Source organism: Talpa occidentalis, unplaced genomic scaffold (genome assembly GCF_014898055.3).
Source record: "Talpa occidentalis isolate TD23 unplaced genomic scaffold, MPIMG_talOcc4v2.1 talOcc4.2, whole genome shotgun sequence".
Taxonomy (NCBI): Eukaryota; Metazoa; Chordata; class Mammalia; order Eulipotyphla; family Talpidae; genus Talpa; species Talpa occidentalis.
The window spans coordinates 69,856,982-69,867,309 of record NW_023602073.1 but is presented as its reverse complement, the minus strand read 5'-3'; positions in this window follow the sequence as shown (position 1 = coordinate 69,867,309).

Below are 10,328 nucleotides of genomic sequence, written 5' to 3'. Positions count from 1 at the left end.
TTGTCAACCAGGCCCATGAATGGTCCCAGCTGAGCATAATCAACACTCACAGAATACAAGCATTGTCCATTCACAGAATATAAACAAGCATTGTCCATGTTTAGCACACAATGATCAGAGGTAAGACAACTTCAGGATCACAGAAAAGCCTAACAGTTTTCCTCAATGGCTAATATATGTGACTACCACTGATTTACTAATGAACCCTCTGTTCCTGTTTTAATTCTCTCATTTTCTAGATAACAATGGCCAAGTTACCCTTTCTCTAATTTGCCCCACTTCTTCACAACATCTAATCCAACAGAAGCTCCTGCTGCCTTAGAATCATCAAGGAACATAAACATTCTGTGGGCAGAAGCTTTAAAAGGTAATTGCCAGCTTGCCTCTGGGCATGATCCAGATAGGGCTGCTATCGCCACTGTGATTGGAGAATGAAGACAATCTGCAGATCTGCAGCAAGTGATTTGTATTCTGGGACAGAAACTTTTTTTATTGTAATTTTGGGGTTGTTTCTTACTGAAGTCTAATCTAGTAAAAAATATTTCTGTTCAACTTTTTATTGGAAATGACTTATGAACTTTCCACAATAACTCTGAACCTTAACTGCCTGAAAGATTAAACTCATTAATTATTTTTTTCAATATCTCCCCGTTCTGTGTGGCTTATTTCAAGATAAACATAATCTCAAGGATTAGCATGACTAGCAAGTGAGTGTGTGTATGTGTGCATGAGTGTGTGCATATATCATTTCCCCCCCTTTCTGCCCTTGCTGATCCCTGCAACTACAAAAATAAAGTCAGACTCATAGACATGGTATAAAGATCTTCAGAATTGTACTCTAGCCTCTCATGGTATATGGTTGGTTGAATGAATAAATAAAGGAACAACTACCTAAATGTACACATAATGCAAATTTGAGAATAAAGTGGGATTATTCTACAGAAACAAGTCCAGCCTGAGTATGAATGGAACTTGACAATTATGAGTCTTTTAAAGGAGATTTTAATCATACTTCCTTTGACAACAAAGGAGAACTCTGACTGTGCAAAGAAAATCAACTCTGGACTGAGTCAGGAGACTTGGATGAGCAATGTTATCTTGGGCAAGTCTCCCTGTGTCTAAACCTATGTTCTCATCTGCAAGGTATAAATAATTCCTGTCCTGCTTGATTCTCAGGGTGGTTGTGTAGCCCAAATGAAACAGTTCTTTGGTAACATTGAGAGTTGGTAAGCCTTCAAAATACTCAAACTCATTTTTGAAAGTTTGTAGTTTGTAACTGAGAACCAAAACATCGCTTTTTAATGAGATCCTCAGGAAAGTAGTCAGAAAACAAGTCCTGGAGTTAGGAAACAAGACCCAAACTCATAATCTTGAGGTAGAAGGGCACAGTTTGTAATTATAAATTGGAGAAGATAGAAGAGAAATGGGAGTATGGCAATTCTGTGACTACCAAGCAGCTTAGCCCAGAGGTCTGAGATAAGATAAATAGGCAATATTTTTAAAAAAGCAATCTTAGTCTTAAATTTTGAGCAACCAATTTATGTGTTCCTGTGAAGGAAAAAAATACCTCGTTTACCTAACATGTGACCCTATGACTAATTTGCTAAACACATATTTTTGAATGAAACATTTTAGTATGTTTCACTCCATTGGAAAGAGTTGGTGACCCTTAAATGAAGCTGGCCAGACACGTTGAATTCTGGGGTTAAAAGACAACCCTAGTTTTGCTACTTAACTGCAATGACTGACTCATGCAGCACTCTGAGTAGTAACTGCTTAAATGAGATTTTAAAAGTATAATTTAGTGCCAGAGATCTGCATTAGCCAAAGTTTTCAGGTATACTCATCATCATCCTCTCTTCTCAGAGATCATGATACAAGACCAGTTCTCTCATTGAGTATGAGTAAGCAACTTATTAAGCAGGAAATTGCATCATTAGTAATTGAGTCAGCATTTAATGAACCAATATTTTCTCCCTTCCACCCATTCTGAACATAAACAAAAACTGACTTGTTCAACAGCAGCATTTAGTGTTACTCCAGAGATAATTTCATCTTTGACTTAATATAAGTGAATTAATACTTATTAAATATCTCAAATAAAATAATCACTTGGATTAGCAAAACAAAGGTCATGAGCTGAATACTAAATCTTGATTAGGTTATGGTAAAAAATATTTAAGAGGGCAAGTATTGGGGGGCACATCTCAGGTGCTTCCCAGGTATAATCTGAAACCTGCCCAATAAACAGAGGTCAGGGAGAAACCAAAGGAAAAGGCAGACAAGTCACTGTCTTGGATGGCTACATGCTGAGTCGTGTTTCACACAGACTGTGTTCAGTCATGCACACTGTCCTGTTAACCTCAACAAAACGCCATACATGGTAACACACCCTCTCAAAGATGTACCCTTGGAGCAACTTCTGGGAACTCACATTCCAGGCAAAGGACATGAGAAGCCTCAGATTGCTGGGGTCAGATTGCTCTCTGGTCGTTCCAGGGGTCTCATTCTTTTGATAGTCCTCCCCAGTAGCAAATCAATTTTTCTTTGCATTACACAATTATATTAATCAATTCACATGTGACCAGGTTAGGGTTATAACAGCTGTGGAAATACTCTAATACTATTTCACATACACAGAACTTTCATTCGGTGAATATCTAGCTGTTATACTATGTTTTATCAACAAAGCAGAGTGGGTGGAAAATATTGAGTATGTTCCATTTAAGCAGGTCTGCAAACAAGTTGATCTGGAGTGTCTGTGAACACAAACTGTTAGGAATAATCCTCTTTATCTCTTATACATATTTCATAATTCACCCCTCAAGGGCAAGACTTAGGCAACATGGTAAATATAGTGAGTTGATTGGTCATGGTAATCTCACTGCCTATCTTCACTCCCTCTTCTTTCACAACACTTAAAACTAAAGTTCAGTCTTAACTATTATCTTATTTTCAACAACATGAATTCATTAAGAAAAACATGGAATTTAGCCTTCCTTGACTTTAATAATTCTGATAGCTCTTCTTTCTTCTGACTATGCTTTGTATCTGTAATTCCTCTTCCTTCTCCTTTTTTTTCTATTTTTTGCCTTTTATACAATTTCTTCTTATTTTCTTTTTTCTAACATTTATTTATTTATGCATACAAGAAGTGGAATAAGGCCAGAAGTGGGGGGGGGAGGTGAAAGGATTCACCAGAGATAAAGTGGGGAACAGAACAGGATTGACTGAAATACACTGCTGAGAGGAACAGCAGGCAAGTCAGGAGAGAGCTGTTGCACCATCAGCTCCCTGGCCAGCTGGGTGTTGAACTCTGGCCATGCTGCAGTGGCTGCAGATAGCTTCATCGTGCTGTGTCTTATTCTCTTGCACCACAAGGGAGGCCCCTCTTTCTTATTTTCTAAAGTGATATGATATGGAATTTTAGAGTAAATAGTGGAATGGAAAGCTGTATGGAGGTTTTTCAAACTACTAAAACTGGAGCTACCATATGACCCAGCAATTCCACTTCTAGAAATCTACCCAAAGGACACAAAACCATTAATTAAAAAAGATACCTGCATCCCTCTGTTTATTGCAGCACTGTTTATAATAGGTGATATGGAAACAGCCCGAATACCCAAAAATAAATGACTGGATCAAGAAGATGTGGTATATATAGACGATGTTGTATATATACACAATGGAATACTATTCAGCAATCAAAAAAGACAAACTCATTCCATTTGCAGCAACATGGAGCTAGAAGAGATCATGCTCAGTGAAATAAGTGAGAAGGAAAAAGAAAAATATAGGATGGTTTCACTTGTAGTAGAAATATAGGGGAACCAAATAAAGAATCAGGAAAAAAAACATTAAAAAAAAAAACAACTAGCAGGCAACCATAAGTTTACTAATTTGAAAAGTGGGACCAAGAATAGTGCCAATCCCACAGCATTGTTGTTGGAATAAATGAGTTAATATAGGTAAAGCCCTTATAATGGTACCTGTCACATAGTAAATGTCATTTCTTCTAGAATGAATGAAAGGAGGAATGTATGTTTTCATTTTTTGTTCACTGCACTCTATTACTGCTATGTCCCTAATTCCTAGAAGAATCTTATACCATTGTTCAATTAAGTGACTTTTTATTTCTACCATATATATCTACTTTTATTTGCAGTCCTGCTTCCTCTTTCTTTTCTTGAGACCTCTTTGTTTCTACTTCTCCATTCCTTGCCTCTCAGGTTTCCACTTCTATTGCTCAACCAAATTGTCTTCTACATCTGGGGTTAAGGCTTTAGAACAGAGGAAAACAGCACAAACACAAAATGCATTAGTAACTATTACTCATGGACTGAGGATGTGGGCCTCTATCCCATCTCTACCCGCCTTTATTGAGGCCACATATCAGGCTGATGGCTTGACAGTCTCAGCTGTCTCCATGGGACCCAGTTCTCCCATTTCGGTATCACTAACAAGAGGGTTTCCACATCATCATGGAGTGATGGAGAGGAACCCTTGTTTATCTATATATAGTTGATCTATTAGTTGTAGATTAAAGGAGAGAGATTTTTAAAAATGTCTCATGTTGCCATGCTACTGACATTGCTAGATATTATTTTTAATCCCACGTTCATATGCTGTTCAAAAGTCAAGTCTATATTAAAGGGATATATTTAGAGAAGTCTTATCCTCATCCTCATGTTCAGTACTTATAGATCACTTAAAGAGTTAAAAATAGTTTTCCTGTGTGTCCGCAAAAATGAGATCTATGCTGACATATACTACTTTTTTCATTGTTTCTTCCATATTTTCGTTTATATAGTTTTTTTTATTTCTTAAAAATATATCATAGATTTTTTTTTTGCATAGAAGAACTGGGGTGTAGGCCAGAAGTTGGTGGGGTGAGAGGGTTCACCAGAGACAGAGTGGGGAGTAGAATGGATATATTTACTGAAATACACAGACAGGAGAGGTCTGCTGCACCATGGGGTTAGCTCCCTGGTGGGGGGTGGAACTCCCCTGGCCACCAGGGAGGCCCTCATGGATATTTCTTCAAACTATATCATAGAGAATATTCTTACTACTATAAGTGCTCCATTGTAAGGAGCACTAGACTCTGAAGGATAGGAAGACTAGACTCTTAAGAATAGGAAGTTAGGTTGTTTCCAGAAAACTTAGGTTATTTCCAAATGTTGCCATTATAATTACTATCAGAATGAATAACACTGTGCAAACATTTGCTTTATACTTATGGAGGGTAGATTCCTATAAGTGTAATTAATTGATGGAATAAATGTACATACATTTTATTAGATATTACTAAAAGCCTCTCACTGGTGTTGAACCATTTCCTAGTCTCACTTTCAATGTATGAGTATGCTTTTTTTTTTACAGTTTTATCAATCTTGTGTTTTTGATATTTTTATTTTTTCCAGCTGTAGAGGTAAGAGATGGGATTTCAAAATAGTTTAGTAGCATTTCTACATTTTGACATTAGGTGTTTAAGGGCCATTTTTGTTTATTTTTCTGTGAACTAACAATGTTTCACAACCATTTTTCTACTGGGTTTGAGTATTTTTTTCTCCTTTCAATTTTAAGACTATACAGAAAATAGTCTTTATCTGTGGATAAATTGCACTGTTTCTTTTAGTTTGTTATTGGTGTCTTGACTCTATTGTTTTGCCACTGAAAAATCACACACAGATGCAGGCATAGATATTTAATTTAACAAAATGAAGTTTTTTTCTTTTATTGCTTCCAAATTTGGAGTTTCTGAATTTGGAAAGATTTTTCTCACATCCAGGTCATAAGGAAATAACCAATGTTTTCTTTCAGTATCTGTTTGTCTTTTTTTTCTTTCCTTTTAAGGTACTCATTTATTTATATCTTGATCAACTTAAACTTTATTCTGGTATCGGGTATAATGTATGAATCCACTTTTATTTTGCCTCTTTCAATTTTCTATCCAGTTGTCTCCTTACCATTTATTAAAAATTCCACCTTTCCTTAGTGGTTTGAAATGCCACTTTGATCTTACTTTAAATTTTTTAGAAACTTGTCATTTCTGAGCTTTTTTATTTCTGGCTCATTTTTCTTCATAATCATGTAACATTACTGCACTTGAAAATTATATAAGCATTATTAGTGAAAACGTCAATATTCATCAGACTAATCTCTCTTTTTTGCCAGTTTTTCCCCAATAATTTTTATGACTATTCTTTCATATTCATTTTCCAACTGACCCCTAGACCAAACTTGTATGGTCCCAGAAATTTGAAAGGAAATAATTAAAAATGTAGTAAACATTTGAATGAAACTACAAGAAACAATTCAAATGCTAGCTGTAGGGAAACGATTTAGAACTAAAATCTGACATCTAGTGTTCGCTGCAGAAACTGCATGGTACTAACTACTAAAAGTATTGATTGTCCTATCATATTAGAAACAATGCCTTTTAATAGTGTTTAAGACTACTTAATAGTGTTTAAGCATATTTGCCTTGGGTAGATGCATATTTGTTAGTATAAGAGAAAAATGCACATGTGTAATTATTAAGAGGAATGCCAGACATTAAAATTCTTATTTTTAATTTTTTTGAATTCCAATAGCAGGAATAAGGGGAATTAAACAGAAATTCATTCAAGGGGAAAAAAAAACAATAATTCAAAAAGTGAACAAAATTGGAACAGGATTGGGGACTTATCTGGTGCCAGCACTGCTGAAGTAGGAGAGAGTCAAGAAAAGAGGAGAGGCTGAAAGTGGCTACTTCCCCTTATTTTATCTCATTCTTTACATATCGTAACAACCCAGATCAGAAAAAGCTAAGGGTTATCAGCAACTGGGTTTTATAGTTGGGGCTAAGATTTCCATCAGATATTAAGACCCTTAGACTACTAGAAACTTGGGAAATGGAAACTGGACTATTAATTCCAGCCGTGTGTGTGTGTGCGTGTGTGTGTGTGTGTGTGTGTGTTTCAAACACACATCTGTTTCAAACTTTCATGAATTTCATTTTCCCCACTGAAATTATTTTAATGCAAACATCCCAGAGAGAAGAAACAGTCTTTAACAGTCTTTGTAATTGGTGTTCTACTAATCTGTCTTCTGTGTTTTACTTTCAGCTTATTTTTCCCTGCTCCTAGTGTTTACTGAGGTAGGGAGAAGGAATACAAAACTTTGTGTTATCATGGACAACTTAAAGAAATTTAACTGATAGGTAGTTCATATTATTCTTCAAAATTCAAATCACAAACAAAAATTAGTGTTTAAAAATGCAAAATGAATAGAATCAAAACATATTATTAGATGGTATATTCTGTTCCAGAGTATGTGTAAATGTCCCCTCCTCCATCCCTAAATTGCACTGTTTTATCTTGCTCCCAACATTTTACAGCAGATTGAATCTCAAATGTTTCCCTATATACTCCTAATGGTTCTTAGAGTGAATACTCATTCTTGCTAATATACACACACTTGCAAAACCTAGTCAACATCCAACCCAGAGCAGACAAGCATGAGACTCAGGAGAGCTGGGCATTTTAATTGTACTGACTCCTTCTATGATCATATGTAGCCATGGAAGACCATGAAATACTTGCTTCTGTTAACCAAAGGCTGCTCTCTTCCCAGTAAAAGTCATAGTCTACTTTCAGAACGGATTTACCTGTCTGTGTACTCCCTTCCTTACCTTCATAGTTGAATTTAAATAGATAATACATATTTTTCTCTTTTTCATTGCTTTGCATGCTTTTTTACTTTGAATTACTTTGCTTTGCTTTTAGTATTATCAAATCCATTTTTTCATGTTAGCAATCAGTTTTCTAGCATTGCATTCAATAGTCATACTATATTTAATCAGTGAGTTAAAAATATTTTTATGTTTACAAATAATGCTGTAATGAACATTCTTTTATATAAGTCTTTGCATATTATTATACCAGTAGGATGAATTTTCAGAGGTGGAATTATTGATTAAAAAGTATGGTTTTTTCTTCTCAAGATTCTCAAGTCTATTTTCTGTTAATGGAAATTTCATGTTGCATTGTGACATACATCAGAAAAGTATATAAATGAATTTTCACAAAATGAATATACCTATATGAGCCACCCAGAACAAGAATCAGGATATTATCAGAAACCAGTAACCACTTTCATATCTTCTTTCACTTACTAAACTTCTGAAGGGTAACTATCTCCTCACTTTTAAAGCTATAGACTTGTTTTGCCTGGTTTTGAACTTTATATAAATGGAATCACAAAGTATGTATTCTTGTTACTGGCTTCTTTTTGGTACATGTACTGAAAATATTTCACAGTGCAATGGAAAATTTTTATTCTTTATGTGTTCTTGACCTCTCAGTAATTTAACACTATTAATAACCCCTCAATCTTAATATTTTCCTCCTTTCTCTTCCATGCTGATCATCTCCCGACTTTCTATCTTCTGACTTCTACTTCTTTTATTCCAAAGTCTTCCTCTTCACTCAATTTTAGATATTTGTTTTTTATTTTATTTTTAAATTTATTTATTTATTTATACAAGCACTGGGTACAGTCAGAAGTGCGGGAGGGTGAGAGAATTCACCAGAGCCACAGCAGGGAGCAGAACAGACAGACTGACGAAATACACTGCTGAGGGGAGCAGCGGGCGGCAGGAGAGGTCTGTGCACCATGTGGGACCCTCACCCAGTGGCTGGGGATAGAACTGGTGCTGCAGAGGCTGCGGGCAGCTTCGCAACCCAGCACTCAACTGCTGTGCCACAGGGGAGGAACAATTTTAGATATTTGGTGTACACAAGGTCCAGTCCCAGGTAATCTCCATCAAATACATGGGTTTTTTGGTTACTACTTACATGCCTATGACTCCTAAATTTATGCTCTGTCTCAGACAACTTCCCTGGCTTAAGTTCCCCAATATCTAACTTGATCTCATTGCTTGCATGTTTCATAACTTAATATCCCCAAATAATTTCCACTGTTCCCAATTTCCCAAGGCTTCATGGTATTCCAATTCTTCCTATCTAATTAAAAACACCACCAGCAACAGATATCACAGCATTGGAAATTAGGAGTCATCCTTGACATTTATTGTTACAACCACTAAATCTTGACATTTGTTTCTAAATAACTCTGGCAATAATTCACTTTCACATCACTATTATTCAAGCTAAATGTGGATCACATCTAACTTAGACTGTTGTAGTAGTCTCCCAGTTGATTTCCAAATAGACAAGTCTCTGCTTAAAACCCTTTTTTTAAAAAAAAAAGATTTATTTATTTTTATAAACAAAGAACTGGGGTACTGGCCAGATGCGGGGGAGGGTGAGAGGATTCACCAGAGACAGAGCCGGGAACAGAACAGGCAAACTGACGAAATACACTGCTGAGGGGAGCAGCGGGTGAGACAGGAGAGGTCTGTTTCACCATGTGGGATTCTCGCCAGCCAGCCGGGATCAAACCTGCGCTGCAGGAACTGCAGACAGCCTCACAGTTCATTGCTCAACTGCCTGGGCCACCAGGGAGCCCTCCGCTTAAAACTCTTCAATGGTTTGTTTATATATTACATTGAAGAATTTTCTGAAATCAGCACTGAGGGCCTACTTACATTTGTTTAGACTTTTCCTACTTGAATCTTTCTCTTCTTGCACTTTTCTCCTTAATCCCAAAATTGTTTCATACTTTCTTAAAAGGCTTAATATGTTTACAGTAAAGATAAAAGTAAAATCATAAAATGATTGATGCAATTTGGTAGACACAAAATCCCCTTCAAAATGTGGAATTCATAATCAACAAACAACTTTGAACCAGCGACACTCTATGGGGGGTGGGGGGTGGGGAGGGGAGGGATTGGGGTCAAAATAAGGGGGTTGCAATTGTATGGAGAATATAAAAATAAAATATATATATAAAATGTGGAATTCATTGTTCAGTTGACAGAGGTGGAAAATTCAGAAAGCAATGAAATAAGGAAATAATTGTCCCCACAGAGTTCTAATATGCTTAAGAAGTCAGATGGCATAAAGACTAACAGTACAGGCTTTAGAATCTGATAAATGCAGGATCCTGATCTAACTTGACCACTAAAAATCTGCATAACATTTGGTGAGTCATAACATCTGAGGCAGAATTTCCAGAGTAAGACAATATCTTATCTTAACCCTTCACAAAGATATAGATATTATTTGGCTCAATTATCAGCACATGGTTAAATAAATAGCAGGCATATTATTGGGGAGAAAATAAGGCTATAATAATATTGTTTTGTACGAGGTAGGAGAAACCCATGCTCAATCAATGCTAAAGATAATGAGCATCCCTGGGGCAGAAACTAGACCACATTA